Consider the following 17,469-nt stretch of genomic DNA (forward strand, 5'->3'; position numbering starts at 1 on the left):
GTACGTGGTGATTGAGTGAGTTGAGTCAAGAATTGGATTAAATTGTTGAATTGGAGCTTGATTCATGCATGCATGTGCATATCTTGAAGTTTTGAGGTTGTTTTCATGGGAATTGCTTCATGTATGTCCATCTTTTAACCATAGCCCATGATTTCATCTTGTTTTTGAAAGAATTGGCTCTTAGGAGCATGAATTGGAAGCTTTGAAGTTGGTTAAATTCATGCATGTTGCATGTTCATCATGTCCTTGAATTACTGTTGAATTTGTGTTTAATTGAACTACCTTTGGGCTTTGATTTCTCAAATTGACCTTTGAAACATTTAATATTATGGGTTTTGAAGTGTTTTCCAGAAAATTAGCCCAAGAGGATCGATTTTGGTGCATTAAAATTGAGTTTTGAGCTTGAGGTTCAAATCTGGAATTTCAAGATTTTGGACTCACGCTCAAGCGGGGGATTCCACGCTCGAGCGTACCTACTGAATTCATGCAGTCCGCTCGAGCGAGGAAAGTGATGCTCGAGCGTGAAATGCATGTATCCAGTACTTTGCATGTTTTTACAGTCCGCTCGAGCGGGGGCATGCACGCTCGAGCGAGGACTTGTGTCTCATGCTCGAGCGGGGGTCGAGCGCCTATCGAGCGTGAATTTCGTGCATCCAGTACTTTTATCATGTTTTACAGTTCGCTCGAGCGGGGAAAGTGACGCTCGAGCGGGGAACCTTTGTCTGCATGTCCGCTCGAGCGGGGAAAGCCACGCTCGAGCGGGGAAAGCCACGCTCGAGCGTGGACCCTGTTTTCTGAAAATACTGAAAAGTGTTTTAAAGTGCATCTTTGCATCCTCATTACATCCTAGTCATTCCTAGGCCTAGTTTAAGGCATCTTAATGAGGATATTGATGTAGAACCACACCGAGTCAAGATAGGGATTAAGTTATTATTTCACAACTGTGTAGCTCAGTGTGTGTTCACTCTGTAACTGTGTAGGGTTGGCATCCGAGAACGCGTACTAGCTTATCTGTAACCCAGAACTCTAGTGAGTAACAATGTTGTAAAGATATGTTCAATTGAGATTATTTTCTGAACAATGACTGTACTGCTTTATGAAATGACACTGTTTACTGAATGAATGTTTGTCCTATTTGTGAACTGTATTCGTGACATCCATAGCAATTTACTGTTACTGAACTGTTACTGCTACTGTTACAGAGATCTCTGTCGGTTCCCATGTTTGGAACCATTACTGATGGCTATCATTGACTGCTCGGTCTGTTAAGACCTACTGTACTGTTTTGCTATCGGATGTACCACATATGACTATTATATTTTCTGAATGACTGTTATGGCATGAATTATGAGCCACAAACTGAACGACTGATATACTGATAAATGGTTGTTTTCAATACTGAAGGGACATTTATTCTTAACCTCTTTACGCATATGTTATTCACCGGGCTTTAGCTCACTGCTTATATATATATGTAGGTATACAGGCACTAGACCGTTGCTAGGAGCGTCGGGCTAAGCTCCTGTTTTGTCAAAGCCAACCACCGTGCCTCACTGCGAGGTTCCAAGTCCTTCAAGCTAGGGCTTTTTGGGGTGTTTTAGTTTTTCCCCTTTTTGTATCTGGTTTTGTAACACTGTATAGACTGACTTGTGTACCCATACTGTACTGTTATGGTAGGGATTTGGTCCCTAACCTGAACGCTTGTAAATGATGTATGTATGTATATACTGTTTTGTTTCTGAATGTGAATATATTTGAAAAGTATTTTTGCATACAGACTGTCACAGCTCATTGGACATCTTTTAATTACTGTTTTGACTTCCGCCAGCCCCTGTACTCTGTATTACTGTTATTACTGTTAAGCAGGCCTTCGGTAATCTCGGATTACTGGCCAGTTACGGTGCTAAACCCATAGGGGCAGGTTTGGGTCGTGACAGAGTGGTATCAGAGCGATACTAAACCATGAGTTATACCACACACACGTGTCCGAATGAGCGATAGGATGTCCTAGAAAGTGAATAGGGCATTGCATGAGCATGAAGAGTGTGTGTGGCCATGACATGAATATTTGTGCTAATGTGTTTACGTATGCAACTGCCTATGTTTATAATTGTCTATAGTGAAATGGATAACGCAAGAACTACTGATGAATCTGAATCATCTGAGGCCAGAATGGCAAGGCTAGAAAGAACAGTTGAAATGTTGACGGAGGCCTTAAGGCTGCAACAACAGAACCAACAGCCCTCACCTCCTCCGGTACAGCCAGAGCCACCTGTTAATGATGATATAATAGCTCTGACACAGAAGTTTAGTAAGATGAAACCGTCATCCTTTCAGGGAGGCCTTGAACCGTTAAAGACCGAAGCGTGGGTGCTTGAAACAGAAAAGTTATTTGAAGTCTTTCCGTGTTCTGAAGCACACAAAGTGCTACTGGCTACCTTCACCTTACAAGAAGAGGACAGAAGGTGGTGGATGCTAGTCCGTGACACCGACACCGTTATGACTTGGGCTCAGTTTAAGGGAGCCTTCTTTGAGAAATACTTCCCACAGTGTGCCAGGGACAGAAAGGTGACAAAATTTGAACAACTGAAACATGGTACCATGTCCGTGGCTAAGTATGAGTCAAAGTTTACTGAACTCGCCAGATATGCACCGCACATGGTTGACACTGACAACAAGAAGGCCAGGAAGTTTAAAGGCGGCCTTAATGTGAAAATACTGGACAGAATTAATGTTTTGAAACTGCTTAAGTATGTGGATGTTCTTAACCAAGCAATAATGGCTGAGTCGTACATTGAAGCATTGAAACAGACTGAAACACCAGCGTCTGAATGGCATGGTAAGAGACGGGGTTTTAAATTCAAGAAAGGCAGAAACAATTCATCGAATAAGAAGCAGAATACAGGATCAACAACCAGTTCTAGTCAGGGAAGTGGTTCTATACCACCCTGTTCTGAATGTGGTAAGAAACACAAGGGGGTTTGTTATAAAGTCTCTGGTGCTTGTTACAGGTGTGGCAAGGTGGGCCACATGGTTAAAGATTGCCCTTCCACTCCTCACTACAACAAAAAACACATTTGGCGACCCACAAATTTCGTCGCCAAAAGTACAAATTTCGTCGCCAAAAGAATCGGCGACAAAATACACAACTTGTCACCAAAGCCCTGTCACTAAAAGTATTGGCGACGAAATCAGAAATTGTCACCGTATGTAGACATTTAGCGACAAGCAAAATTGGTCGCCAAAAATCATATATTTTGTCGCTATAAAATTACAATTTGTTGCTAAAAGGTTAAAATTTGGATAAGCTATGTACTTTTAGCGACAAATAAATGCGTCGCCAAAAGTACTATTTAACGACAAAATTAATTTGGTAGCTAAAAATCACGTTTTTAGTGACGAGTAAGTTTTGGTTGCTAAAAGTTCCTGGAATAATCACCAACTTTTAGCGACAAAAACAATATGTTGTCGCCAAACATATTAACGACGACAAAAACACCACCTGTTACTAAAAATTCACTACACAAATTTTTGATTTTAATAATTTTCCTGTTCAAAATAATCCAAAACACCTATTTTCCTGTGCACAATATATACACAAATGTAATGTAAATAATAATACACCTGTGCAAGACATTCATACTAATTCAAAATTAATAACTATGAAAAATCCCAATAAACATCATTACAATTCTCTGACAATCTAAAACATGCATACCAAAGTACTTACAAACTACTAATATCAAACCCATAAATACATTACCAAATCCTATGTCAAAATATTTTCAAAATTACAACCAAATATTTTAATGTTAAACATCTAACCAACAAGTCATTTACTAAAATCTTATATCAAAATATTTGCAAAAACACAACACCAAATATTTTGATGCTAAACATTTAATCCATAAATCATTTACCAAAATCCTATGTCAAAATATTTCCAAAAACACAAAATCAAATCTTCTGATGCAGCCCAAACTATTTTCCACCATTGCTAATCTGTCACATGAAAAAAGAAAAAACAATATTAGATTGACAAAAAAAAAAAAAAAAAAAAACTCGATATGAACTTCACAATTTTGATTTTAATTTTGTAACAGGAAGTCCAATCAGGTGCTATTTGCTCATACAACTCTATTTAGGCTTGAACAAGCTACCCGTGCCAAGTTTCGGTGGTTTCAGTGGTCATTTTGCAATTTTGGCCTCTGAACGGGCCTTTTAAGTCTTGTGTTTTACATTTTTCCTTCTAATTTTCTAACCAGAAATCCAATCGAGGTCCCATTTGTTCCTACAAGTCTATTTAGGTTTGAACAAGCTGTCCGTGCCAAGTTTTGGTGGTTTCGGTTGTCATTTCGCAATTTCGGCTCCTGAACGAGCCTTTTAAGTTTTGTGTATTACAATTTTCCTTCTAATTTTCTAACCGAAGATCCAATAGAGGTCCCGTTTGTTCCTACAAGTCTATTTAGGCTTGAAAAGGCTATCCGTGCCAAGTTTTGGTGGTTTCGGAGGTCATTTTGAAATTTCGGCCCCCGAACGGGCATTTTAAGTCTTGTGTTTTACATTCTTCCTTCTAATTTTTTAACTGGAAATCTAATCGATGCCCCGTTTGTTCCTACAAGTCTATTTAGGCTTGAACAAGCTGTCCGTGCCAAGTTTCGGTGGTTTCAATGGTCATTTCGCAATTTCAGCCCCCGAACGGGCCTTTTAAGTCTTGTGTTTTACAATTTTCCTTCTAACTTTCTAACCGAAGATCCAATTGAGGTCCCGTTTGTTCCTACAAGTCTACTTAGGCTTGAACAAGCTGTCCGTGCCAAGTTTCGGTGGTTTCGGTAGTCATTTCGAAATTTCGCAATTTCAGCCCCCGAACGGGCCTTTTAAGTCTTGTATTTTACAATTTTCCTTTTAATTTTCTAACCGGAGATCCAATCGAGATCTCGTTTGTTCCTACAAATCTATTTAGGCTTGAACAAACTGTCCGTGCCAAGTTTCAGTGGTTTCGGTGGTCATTTCACAATTTCGACCTCCGAACGGGCCTTTTAAATATTGTGTTTTACAATTTTCCTTCAAATTTTCTAACCGGAGATCCAATAGAGGTCCCGTTTTTTCCTACAAGTCTATTTAGGCTTGAACAAGCTGTCCGTGCCAAGTTTCGGTGGTTTCGGTGGTCATTTCGCAATTTTGGCCCCCTAACGGGACTTTTAAGTCTTGTGTTTTACAATTTTCCTTCTAATTTTCTAACCGGAGATCCAATCGAGGTCCCGTTTGTTCAACACAACCAAACATATTAAATGAAATGCTTGTAGTGATTTAAAAAGTAAATTATGAAAAATATACTTACAAAAGTGTTTGTTAATAAGATTCCTCTGATGAATAATCATTTTCATCAACCTGCATGCCTGCTTGATCCTTGGTCTTCCTCATAAACTTCTCAATCTCTTCAAATCAAGTTGATTATTATGGATTCAAATGAAATCAATAAAAATATTTAAACTGGGCAAATTGAGGCATTATTTTGTGGGAACAAGATTGTCAAAGCTATTCAGTGACAGGTGCTTGATGTATATTGGATTACTGTAGATGTTCTCAATAGCACCCATTATCTTGGCTTTTGCACATTGGTTCTTACATAATAGTGATGTAGTAAACTGAAAAGAGAGAAGAAAAAAGTGCAATTATACTGAAAAGATCCCATGCACAGTAATCATAACGTGTCACACCTTTAAGTTGTATGACAGCTATCTCTGTACCAGTCAATGCTTTTTTTGATCCAGCAGGGTAAAAACCTGTATCCACAAGTTGTTAAGAATAGCTAGGAAATGGTAATAGATTACATAAAAAAAAAAAATTAAAACTAACACAACATATACCTTTCAACTATAAAGGTTTTATAACAAAACCTAGAATAGCAAATGGAACCATCACAATTGCCTCCCCAAAGAATGCAAAACGCCAATTCCAGTGACCTGCAACCCTTACTTTGTTGTTAGGCCATAGGATCTTGTATTGTAGAACTTATAATATTACTTTACCAAGATTCCTTAAAAATGAAGCATGCAGGTAGTTATAATTGCTGCTATAGAGAAAAAGTCAAGGCTTAACATAAACAAAATGTTTCAAAAGGGTCACAAAACTGCACAAAGCACTTGAATATTAGAACTACTAGCGATACACCAGTGCATCGCGAGAATGAAAGAAAAGAGTTAATATGCATATAGATATATAAAAATTGATTGATTAAACTTGAAATGAAAAATTATTGCAGTTCTACACTAACAAATGCCAACAGAAAAAAACAAAAAAACAAAAAAAACAAATTTGAATATTTAAAAAAATGCCAAATAGGTTTTATGATTTGTTCACTTATAACGATAAGATAATTGGCAATCATGCTAAGGAGACTCCTTACCATTCTCTTTCCTTCTTTTCCGTAGTTGTGCTGTATGCCATATGCATATTCTTTATCAAATCTCTCAGCACCAACCTACAAAAAATAAATAAATAAATAAATAAAAGCACTAGGACTAAATTGAAAAGGCATGTGTATGTAAGAAACATGGCAGATCTACAACTACTTAATACAGATAATACACCAACAATTTTGTTTAAATGTGCATGTGAGTTCTCACACACACACACACCAAGGGAATTCAATGTCATAAAAAATTGTCTTGGCAGCAAGATGATTTACAGAGAAAAAAATGTCACTGGACTGAACTAGCTGAAAATGATTTATCCATTTAAACAATTCAATCAGTGGAGCACTGCACTGCAGTGATAGCACATTGCACAAAAACATGCTGTTAATTTATCCAAATGAAGATGCACAAAGCATTTACTCAGTAACTCATATAGCTAAGTTTGTTATTGCTACTTACCATATGTTGACAATGCAAGGCTATACATCTATGTTCTATTAAAAACAACAGAAGCGTCCAAAATTGTAATTAGTTAACAAATAATTCAATAGTACCAGGCTTACCTTGGGAGAAAACTCAGCTTTCCAAAAGGCAAGGGCATCATCCAATGTCAATCCAACACTCTAGATAAAAGAGGGAAAGATCATTCAAAATACAATACCAAAAGGCAAAAATGCATGAAGGAAAATAATTTCGAAATTACAGGAATGCCAAATATTTAAATTTTTCCATAATCAACATTTTTGAATGCTTCATGATTTCTTTCAGATATCCAATGCACACGTGCTATTCAAAGAACAGAAAATTGCTTGCACTAATTTGAAATTTTGAGAAATTATCATGCATAATTCTGAACCAAGCACAAGTGTATCTATGTAAAAATGTTCATATGTTTGTAAACGAAACAAGGACATATATGTGGCAGTCAATGTTTAAATGTGCAACCTGAAACAGATCAAATGAGTTGCAACAACGTGTCAATGTGTGAAACACTGTCCAATAAATGAAAGATAATATACTGAAATAGAGGCTTCACACTTCACATAGTGGGTGATGCACTTCATGCATCTACAATCCCACAAACCCGTCAATATATGTTATTCCTTGAAATGCCGATGGCCACACAACCAAACATGCCTATTCAAGTTCAAAGATGTAACCTTGAGAAATAGACCCAATTGCATCCTCCCTCCATGCTTCAAATGATGGTCCTCTCTTAACTGCACAGGAGTAGAAAGGTCCACAAAAGTGAATGAAAATAAAAGCAGAATCACAATAACTTCACATCCAGACAGAGGAAGAAGAGGAATTCGTGAGGAAAAGACTTTTTCATACTATAGAAACAGTAATGGGACTGATTCTATAGAAAAGGTCTTTACCTTTTCAAACAGGTGGCGCATACACAAAGGAAATGAACTTTTAGCTACTTGATCTATGTCTTTTAAAGATATTTCTGCAAATTCTCTTGCCTGCAAAATCAGTATACCAAATTGATCAGTGTCCACTTGAACCTCTATGACCCAAGGGTAACAGATGAACCAAATAGCTATAGTACAAAGTGCCTGGGAATAGTCAGGACCCAGATAACTGGTGGATAAAGCTTCCACAATCTATGCAATATCAGAAGAAAAGTGAGGCACTGTATTTTGAAAGAGAGTCCATTTTAAACTTAAAAGTCCATAAATAAAATACTCACAGCAGTTAACCGGTCCTTCTCTCGTTCTCTAATGGTGGAAGTCCATTTTCTGAAAGCAAAGGCCACAACAATTTTATGAAATTCCAAAGGATGCAATTCTATTGCTTAAATTGCACTTGACAATGGAAAACAAGTAATATGGAAGACATGTAAGAAACAACTACAACATTCAATATACCAATGATGCTGGTGATGATGACTAGCAATTAAAATTATCTTCACTTATGAATTCTGGACATGCAGAATTTCTTAGAGAATTTAATGCATTACCGTCAATAAATCATGTTCATCATTCTTGCATGCAATGAATTTAATGGACATACAATGAATTTAATGTTCTTCTTCTTCTTTTTCTTCACTTTCCATGAGAAATGATGTCCACAAGATGCCCAGGAAGGGGCTTTGGATCACAAACAAAGAAAGTACAGAACGTTCTCTATAATTGTGAAGAACTGTTGAAATTAACGCTTTTGGAAGAAAAAACTAAAAACTAAAAGATAACAATGGCAAGCAAGAAGCAACTATAATAGTCACATATGTAAATAAGTCCATTTCATTGTTTCTTGCAGGCACATACATGATTCCAGGACATGGGATCTTCCACCTTTATCACAGCAACTGTATATATGTTCAAATTTATTCACATCATTCTAACTAAGACAAAGTCAAACAGTAACCTGCAAACAATAATAAATACCATGACCGGAAAGAAACTAAACAAAAGAGTACAGAAAACCCCAAACTACTAATAAAGCTCATAGTGAAAAGATCCTGAAAGAAAATCTGTATATTATGAATCCAACAATTGAGCAAAAGACCAAGCCAATTTTTTCATTAGAAGAAAATTGAATTTTTTATGAGATTATTTCAGAAAAAGGAAAGTCATATAACCTCTCCAATACGAGGGCTGACAAAATTCAAGTCTTCATGTAATCCTTTCAATGGCGGATCATAAGAGTCAATGAATTGAACCAGCCTGTAATTCAATAAAATGAAATATATCAGCTACAACATGTAACAATATCGTTCATAGCATATCAGGGGAAAATCATAATGTCCATGTTATCTGAACTTATTTGGGTCCACAGTGTAACTTTATTATAAATTTAACCTGATTGATTAGTACTTTTCAAAAAATAATATATAAATAAGATGACTGACTTGCGATGCAAAACATGTATCATATGTATCAAGTTTGCAAAAGCATTTAAGTATTTCAATAATACCTCAACACCCTGGACTTCTGTTCATTCCTTGAAATATCTCCCTTTCTTAAAGTACTAAATTCATTGCAAAATTTAAGAGCATGATTATATGAGCGCAAACCAGTAGGCATCTGTCATGTTGGTATTAGACTATAACACCATCAACTAAATACAAGGAAAGACAACTGGTCTAGCCTAGCATTATATTTTTCCCCCTTATGATGACACAACTAGAATGTAATTATTTGGTAACATTAGCATCAAATTTGTCTCAAATAATTGCCAGTGACACTTCAACCACTGAATAATCACAAAACATAAAGTTTCATATACAAGCAGGCTGCGTAACACTTCTAAATTAATGTGAATCAGAATATAATCCCCTAATGTTAATAGCAAAAGAAGTGGATTCACAACTTTTTCATGCATCAGCTCAAGTGGATAAATAAAATAAGTATTCTTCATATCTCATCCGAAAACATATACTGCATATTACCATTAAATACAACAAAAGAACCAAAAAAAAAGCCGAGAATCCAGTACAAAAATTCAAATTCTAGTTCACATCCACAACCCAGAAAATATAAAAACAGAAAACAATGAAAATGACTCTAATTAGTCACATAGTCAAAGAAATTGCTCATACAAATTCTAGTCCACTGCAACTTTTTGTCTCTTTCAAACCAACACACAAACACGTGGTGGGTGTGAAAAAATCATTTACAAAATGCACACCAAAAAACAATTACTCAAGATCACCTATAATTACTCTGATGTCTCTGAAATCATCAAAATTTCAAAATATTCACAAAAATCAAAGCTTAATGCCTAGCACAAAACATTGGTTTAACAAATGATCAAACTACCAAACTCAAACCAGATTTCACAAGAATCAAAATCTAGATTTTGTTTCTTACAAAAATTAGTCCAAAAATTCCGAACATACAAGTCCCGGAAATTAGTTTCAAAATCAGTCCAAAAATTAGAATATATCAATCCCGAAAATCACAATATCAGTCCGAAACTCTCACAGTGTGAGTGAGTGAGAGTGAGAGTGAGAGGGAGAGGGAGAATGAGAGGGAGAGGGAAAGAGAGACGAAGAAGAGGGAGAGATGATCTATTATTTTTTCCTTCTATTTATTGTATGCATACATTGGAAGTACCCATCATGAAACCACTTATCAGAAGCACACGGGCCTGTGGTTGTGTGGTTACAAAAGACCAAGTTTTCATAACAAAAAGAGTAGCAAACTTACATCATTGTTTACGGATGAGATTACAGCTTCGACAGCCTCTTCTGAAGAAAATGTTACAAACCCAAAACCACTAGATTTTGAGGTCCCGGAACTCGGGATACCTTTGCACTAAGAACCTTCCTTTTCTCAGCAAAGAAGTTTTTGAGCATCTCTGTAGTTACTGTTTTTGCAAGATTGCCGACATAAACTTTGTGGGGGCTGTCAATGAATTCAGATTCTTCAGACTGGAAAAATGGCAAATCCATAGTTTGTTAGGGTTTTTTTGTTATATTTGCTTTGATTTCTCGCCCTCCAATTTGCTGTAGTGGAAAACAAGATCAAATTAAGCAATTTGTTCAAAGAATTCATATAAACAAAGAACCATACATAGTGAATTCCTAATCTTTAAAAACCAGTAATATGATCATATAATCACATCTTACTGTGCCATTTAGCTTTTCAATAGCAGCATTTGCATCCTCAACAGTCTTCATCGTAACAAATGCAAATCGTCGGCTCCTTCCAGAGTACTTATCATACATAACCTATCGGTAGAATCCAGAAAGGAAGTTAGAGTGCCTAATTGCAAATTGTTTTATCAAGAAAAAAGTGAACCCTTTTCCATGTCTACCCAGCATCAGGGTGAGCCCTCTGCTTTCTGCTTTGGTCCAATGCAAACTTGTGAACATGTCAAAACCAATAGACACTCCTTCAGTTTGATAGGATCATAACTTAACGCATTTTAAATGAGCTTATTTCTCAACTTTATCTGTCTATCCTAGTGGAACATGATCCTCACTCTAATTGCACCTATACACAAGATCCACTGTCAAGTTTTCTACAAATTGCTAATGCAAAGCCATATAACACTGATTTATTCCATGGATCCCCAATTAAAATTAAAGAAAATCACTTCTACAGTACTAAACTAATGCAATCACAGAAAAATTCATAATTAACTAGAATTGATACCTCGGCCTTCTCGACAGCACCGTGCTCTTCGACAATCTGGCGGAGCTCATCGTTGTTGACAGTCTGAGGAATGTTTCCGATGTAAACTCTCCGTGCCGCCTCGGACGACGGGTTTTGTGTCGAAACCGAAGTTTCTTCAGCAACAGCGGAGACCCATTTGGATTGTTTAGAGTTGGAACCCAAATGTGAGATTGAGAAGCGAAGAGAAATTGGATGAGGGTTAGGATATTTGAGGGAGTGGAGAGAGAGTTTAGAATTGGGTTGTTGGGGGATTGCGAAGGGCTTTGTGAGGTGTTGCTGGAGAAGATGAAGAAGTCTCCAATGTGTGCTTCTGAACCTGTTTGTGCCGCTTCAGGTTCTGAAATGAGAAGACGAAGAAGTCTCCTTTTAGGTCACTTTTGTTTATTCACTTAAAAGTCATTTAAAAAAAATAAAAAAAATAAAAAGGACAGATTCAAAATGACGTCGTTTTGACAAAAAATTTATTGGCGACGAAAATCATTTTGTTGCCATAAATATCACTCACCTTTCAGCGACTAGTTTAATTCTGTCGCCAAAAAGTCGCAAATTGGCGACAAACAATTTCGTCGCCATATATTAATTTCGTCGCCAAAACTTTTTTAGCACTCCCGCGCGAAAAATTAAATTGGCGCCAACCATTTTTCGCGACAAATTGAGATATTTGTTGCTAATGGTGTATTTTTTGGCGACCAACACGTATATTGTCGCCAAAAAAATACAATTGGCAACCAAATTCAATTTTGTTGCTAAAAAACGTCGCAAAAAATGCTTTTTGTTGTAGTGCCTCCGGGCAATAGTAAAGCTATAGCCAGCGCCGTAGCATCAACTGCTGCACCAAAACCCAACCCTAAAGCTATTGGGAAAGAGCCTATGAGGCAAGGCCGAGTGTTCACACTCGTACCGGGAGACGTACAAAATACCGAGACCGTCGTGTCAGGTATACTCTCAATTTGTGCTCAAAATGCGTATATTTTGATTGATTCAGAGTCTACACATTCATATGTATCGCATATTTTTTCGCGAAAATTGAATAGACCATTGGAACCCATGAACTATTTGTTAGCTGTATCTTCATCTGTTGGGGGATCCGTGACTTGTGCTTATATGTACCCTGTATGTGAAATTATTGTTGGAGATGCACATTTGTATATTGATTTACTGTCATTAAATATAGATCATTTTGATGTGATATTGGGAATGGACTGGTTAACAAAATATCATGCTACCATAGACTGTGTAACAAAACAAGTTGTTTTCCGTCCACCTGGACTGCCTGAATTTGTGTTTAACGGAGTAGGAGTAGTACCTCCCCCATATCTGATTTTATCCATGAAAGCTCTCAAATTGATTAGAAAGGGGTGTAAAGAGTATCTATGTTCTGTATTGACTGTACCTACTGATGATAAAACTGATGTGAACAGTATTCCTATAGTCAGAGAATTCCCAGATGTTTTTCCAGATGATCTGCCAGGGGATTTGATTGATAGGGAGATTGAGTTCACCATTGATGTGATTCCGGGTACGCACCCGATATCTAAAACTCCTTACAGAATGGCACCGACTGAATTGAAAGAACTGAAAGTTCAGCTACAAGAGTTATTAGATAAGAAGTTCATCAGGCCCAGTACTTCACCGTGGGGCGCTCCGGTTTTGTTTGTAAAGAAGAAAGATGGCTCACTGAGACTCTGCATTGACTACCGAGAACTGAACAAGGTAACAGTGAAAAATAAATATCCATTGCCTCGCATTGATGATTTATTTGACCAGTTACAGGGTGCCCAAGTGTTCTCCAAAATTGATCTAAGATCTGGATACCACCAGTTGAAAGTCAAGACAGGGGACATTGAAAAGACTGCCTTTCGAACGAGGTACGAACATTAAGAATTTCTTGTTATGCCTTTCGGAGTTACCAATGCACCTGCTGCATTTATGGACCTTATGAACAAAATTTTCAAACCATACCTTGATGACTTTATTGTTGTGTTCATAGATGACATATTGATTTATTCCAAAAGCACGGAGGAACATGAACATCATTTGAGAATTGCCCTACAGACCCTAAGAGAACAGAAACTTTATGCAAAACTAACTAAATGTGAATTTTGGCTAGACAGTGTGATGTTTTTGGGGCATGTGATCAGTAAGGATGGAATTTCAGTTGATCCACAGAAAATTGAAGCAGTAGTGAACTGGCCTAGACCGACAAATGTTACCGAAGTCCGAAGTTTTCTAGGCTTAGCCGGGTATTACAAAAGGTTTGTCAAAGACTTCTCCAAAATTGCCCTACCACTCACACTGCTGACTCAGAAGGGGATATCGTTTGACTAGACCGATCAGAGGGAATCAGTTTTTCAAGAGTTGAAAACTCGCCTAGTGACTGCACCAATTCTCACCTTACCCTCAGGTACAAATGGTTATACTGTATATAGTGATGCTTCTCATAAGGGTTTGGGATGTGTTTTAATGCAGAATGGGAAAGTGATTGCATATGCTTCCCGACAACTGAGACCGCATGAAAAGAACTACCCGACCCATGATTTGGAACATGCTGCAGTAGTGTTTGTACTGAAAATCTGGCGTCACTACCTTTATGGGGCAATATGTGAGGTGTATATAGACCACAAGAGTCTGAAGTACTTCTTCACATAGAAAGAACTGAACATGAGGCAGCGGAGATGGTTAGAACTGATAAAAGATTATGACCTGCAAATTTTGTACCACCCAGGGAAAGCCAACACCGTTGCCGATGCATTGAGTCGGAAATCGATTGAAAATTTAGCCTGTTTACTCACCGGACAGAAAGAGTTGCTATGTGACCTTGAAAGATTTGAAGTTGAGGTCGTTTTACGTGAACAAGGTGGAACCTTACCTGCTATTTCTGCTCAACTGGCACTGATTGAAGAGATTAAAGAGAAACAACAACAGGATGACTTCTTGAAGAAGATCATCGAAGAACGGGAATCCAAACCGAAGCCGGATTTCAAATTTGAAAGTAATGTGCTGAATTTCAGGGAAGATTGTGTGTACCGAATAATCTTGAACTGAAAAGAAGAATTCTGCAAGAGGGCCACAATTCGAAACTGTCTATCCACCCAGGAAATACGAAAATGTATCAAGACTTGAAATTGAATTTCTGGTGGCCGGGAATGAAGAAAGAGATTGCTGATTTTGTGTCGAAGTGTCTTCATTGCCAATAAGTTAAAGCCGAACATCAACGACCCGCAGGTTTACTGCAACCCTTACCGATACCGGAGTGGAAATGGGAACATATCACTATGGATTTTATCGTTGGTTTACCCCGCTCCAGTAAAGGTATGGATTCAATTTTGGTTATTGTTGATAGAATGACTAAATCTGCTCACTTCTTACCTGTCAAAACAATTTATAATGCAGACAAATTGGTTATACTCTATATTGATGAAATTGTGAGATTGCATGGAGTGTCTGTGTCTATTGTTTCTGATAGGGACTCGAAGTTTACATCGAGATTCTGGCAAAGCCTACAGACAGCTTTGGGTACTAAACTAAGACTGAGTAGTGCATATCATCCTTAGACAGATGGTCAGTCAGAAAGAACCATCCAGACTCTGGAGGATTTACTGCGGATGTGTGTTCTTGATTTCCAGGGAAATTGGGAAAGTCATCTACCCTTGGCTGAATTCGCCTACAACAACAGTTTTCACTCGAGCATTGGTATGGCGCCTTTCGAGGCTTTATATGGCAGGAAATGTCAATCTCTGATCTGCTGGGCAGAAGTTGGAGATGGGCCTTTGCTTGAGCCCGAGATTGTACAAGAAACTACCGAAAAAGTGAAACTGATCCAACAGAGATTGAAAACCGCACAGAGCCGACAGAAAAGTTATGAGGATGTCCGAAGGCGAGACAAAGAATATGAAGTGGGTGATTATGTTTTTGTAAAAGTGACACCGATGAAGGGCCAGACCCGTTTTGGGGTTTAAGGTAAGTTAGCGCCGAGATATGTCGGACCGTATGAGATTATTGAGAAAATTAATCCGGTGGTGTATCAAGTAGCGCTTCCTCCTGAAATGGAGCATATGCAAAACGTGTTCCATATTTCAATGTTGAGGGAATACCTTCGGGATCCCTTCCATGTGATTGAGCCTACTCGTGTAGTGCTAAGTGATGACTACACCTATGAAAAACGGCCTATACAGATTGTAAACAGACGGATCAAGAAGTTGAGGAATAAAGAGATTCCGTTAGTGAAAGTTGACTGGCAAAACCATGGTGGCGTGTATGCCACTTGGGAGAGGGAAGATGATATGATCAAGAGATATCCTGAATTGTTCCCACTGAATCCTAGATTCTTCCAGAATGAAGGTAATTCGAGTTTGGAGGACCAAACTCTTTATAAGGAGGGGAGACAGTGACAACTCTCGCCACTGTTTACTGATAAGACCACTGATTAGTGCTAATCTATGATTAAGCATGTAAACTGACTGATTGACTAAAATCCTGAACTGATTGATTGAACGTATTAGGTTGAATGCATTTCTATCTGTCTGTCAGTGAACTATCTATTCATGTTTTATGTTTAAACTGCTAATTGAAGGCCTTATCGGCGGCTGAATCCGAAATTGCTTAATGTTTTATGCATGTTAGAATTTATGTAATTTTATGGTATATTTAATTGAAATGTGATTGGGTATGATCAAATTAGATTTAATAATGGTAAATTACAAGAGTTGGCCTTAATCACCAAATTGCCATCTACTGGATTTATCTAGGCAACCCCTCTCCACTTCATACATGTTGATACAACATTTCTTCAGCTCATTTCCTAGAGCAAAATTGACTAGAGAGAGAGGAATTGGGAGAAAATAGAATTCATCAAAGTTTGCTTGGAGAATTTGAAGGAGAATTGCATATTGAGCTTCTACATCTTGAACTTAAGACATAAGGTAGAGAATTTCCCTTCTTGATCATGAAATTTAGTAGATTCTTGCATGGTACATGGTGATTGAGTGAGTTGAGTCAAGAATTGGATTAAATTGTTGAATTGGAGCTTGATTCATGCATGCATGTGCATATCTTGAAGTTTTGAGGTTGTTTTCATGGGAATTGCTTCATATATGTCCATCTTTTAACCATAGCCCATGATTTCATCTTGTTTTTGAAAGAATTGGCTCTTAGGAGCATGAATTGGAAGCTTTGAAGTTGGTTAAATTCATGCATGTTGCATGTTCATCATGTCCTTGAATTACTGTTGAATTTGTGTTTAATTGAACTACCTTTGGGCTTTGATTTCTCAAATTGACCTTTGAAACATTTAATATTATGGGTTTTGAAGTGTTTTCCAGAAAATTAGCCCAAGAGGATCGATTTTAGTACATTAAAATTGAGTTTTGAGCTTGAGGTTCAAATCTGGAATTTCAAGATTTTGGACTCACGCTCGAGCGGGGGATTCCACGCTCGAGCGTACCTACTGAATTCATGCAGTCCGCTCGAGCGAGGAAAGTGATGCTCGAGCGTGAAATGCATGTATCCAGTACTTTGCATGTTTTTACAGTCCGCTCGAGCGGGGGCATGCACGCTCGAGCGAGGACTTGTGTCTCATGCTCGAGCGGGGGTCGAGCGCCTATCGAGCGTGAATTTCGTGCATCCAGTACTTTTATCATGTTTTACAGTTCGCTCGAGCGGGGAAAGTGACGCTCGAGCGGGGAACCTTTGTCTGCATGTCCGCTCGAGCGGGGAAAGCCACGCTCGAGCGTGGACCCTGTTTTCTGAAAATACTGAAAAGTGTTTTAAAGTGCATCTTTGCATCCTCATTACATCCTAGTCATTCCTAGGCCTAGTTTAAGGCATCTTAATGAGGATATTGATGTAGAACCACGCCGAGTCAAGATAGGGATTAAGTTATTATTTCACAACTGTGTAGCTCAGTGTGTGTTCACTCTGTA

Source organism: Camellia sinensis, chromosome 14 (assembly GCF_055761805.1).
Source record: "Camellia sinensis isolate YWXY chromosome 14, ASM5576180v1, whole genome shotgun sequence".
In the NCBI taxonomy this organism is placed as follows: Eukaryota; Viridiplantae; Streptophyta; class Magnoliopsida; order Ericales; family Theaceae; genus Camellia; species Camellia sinensis.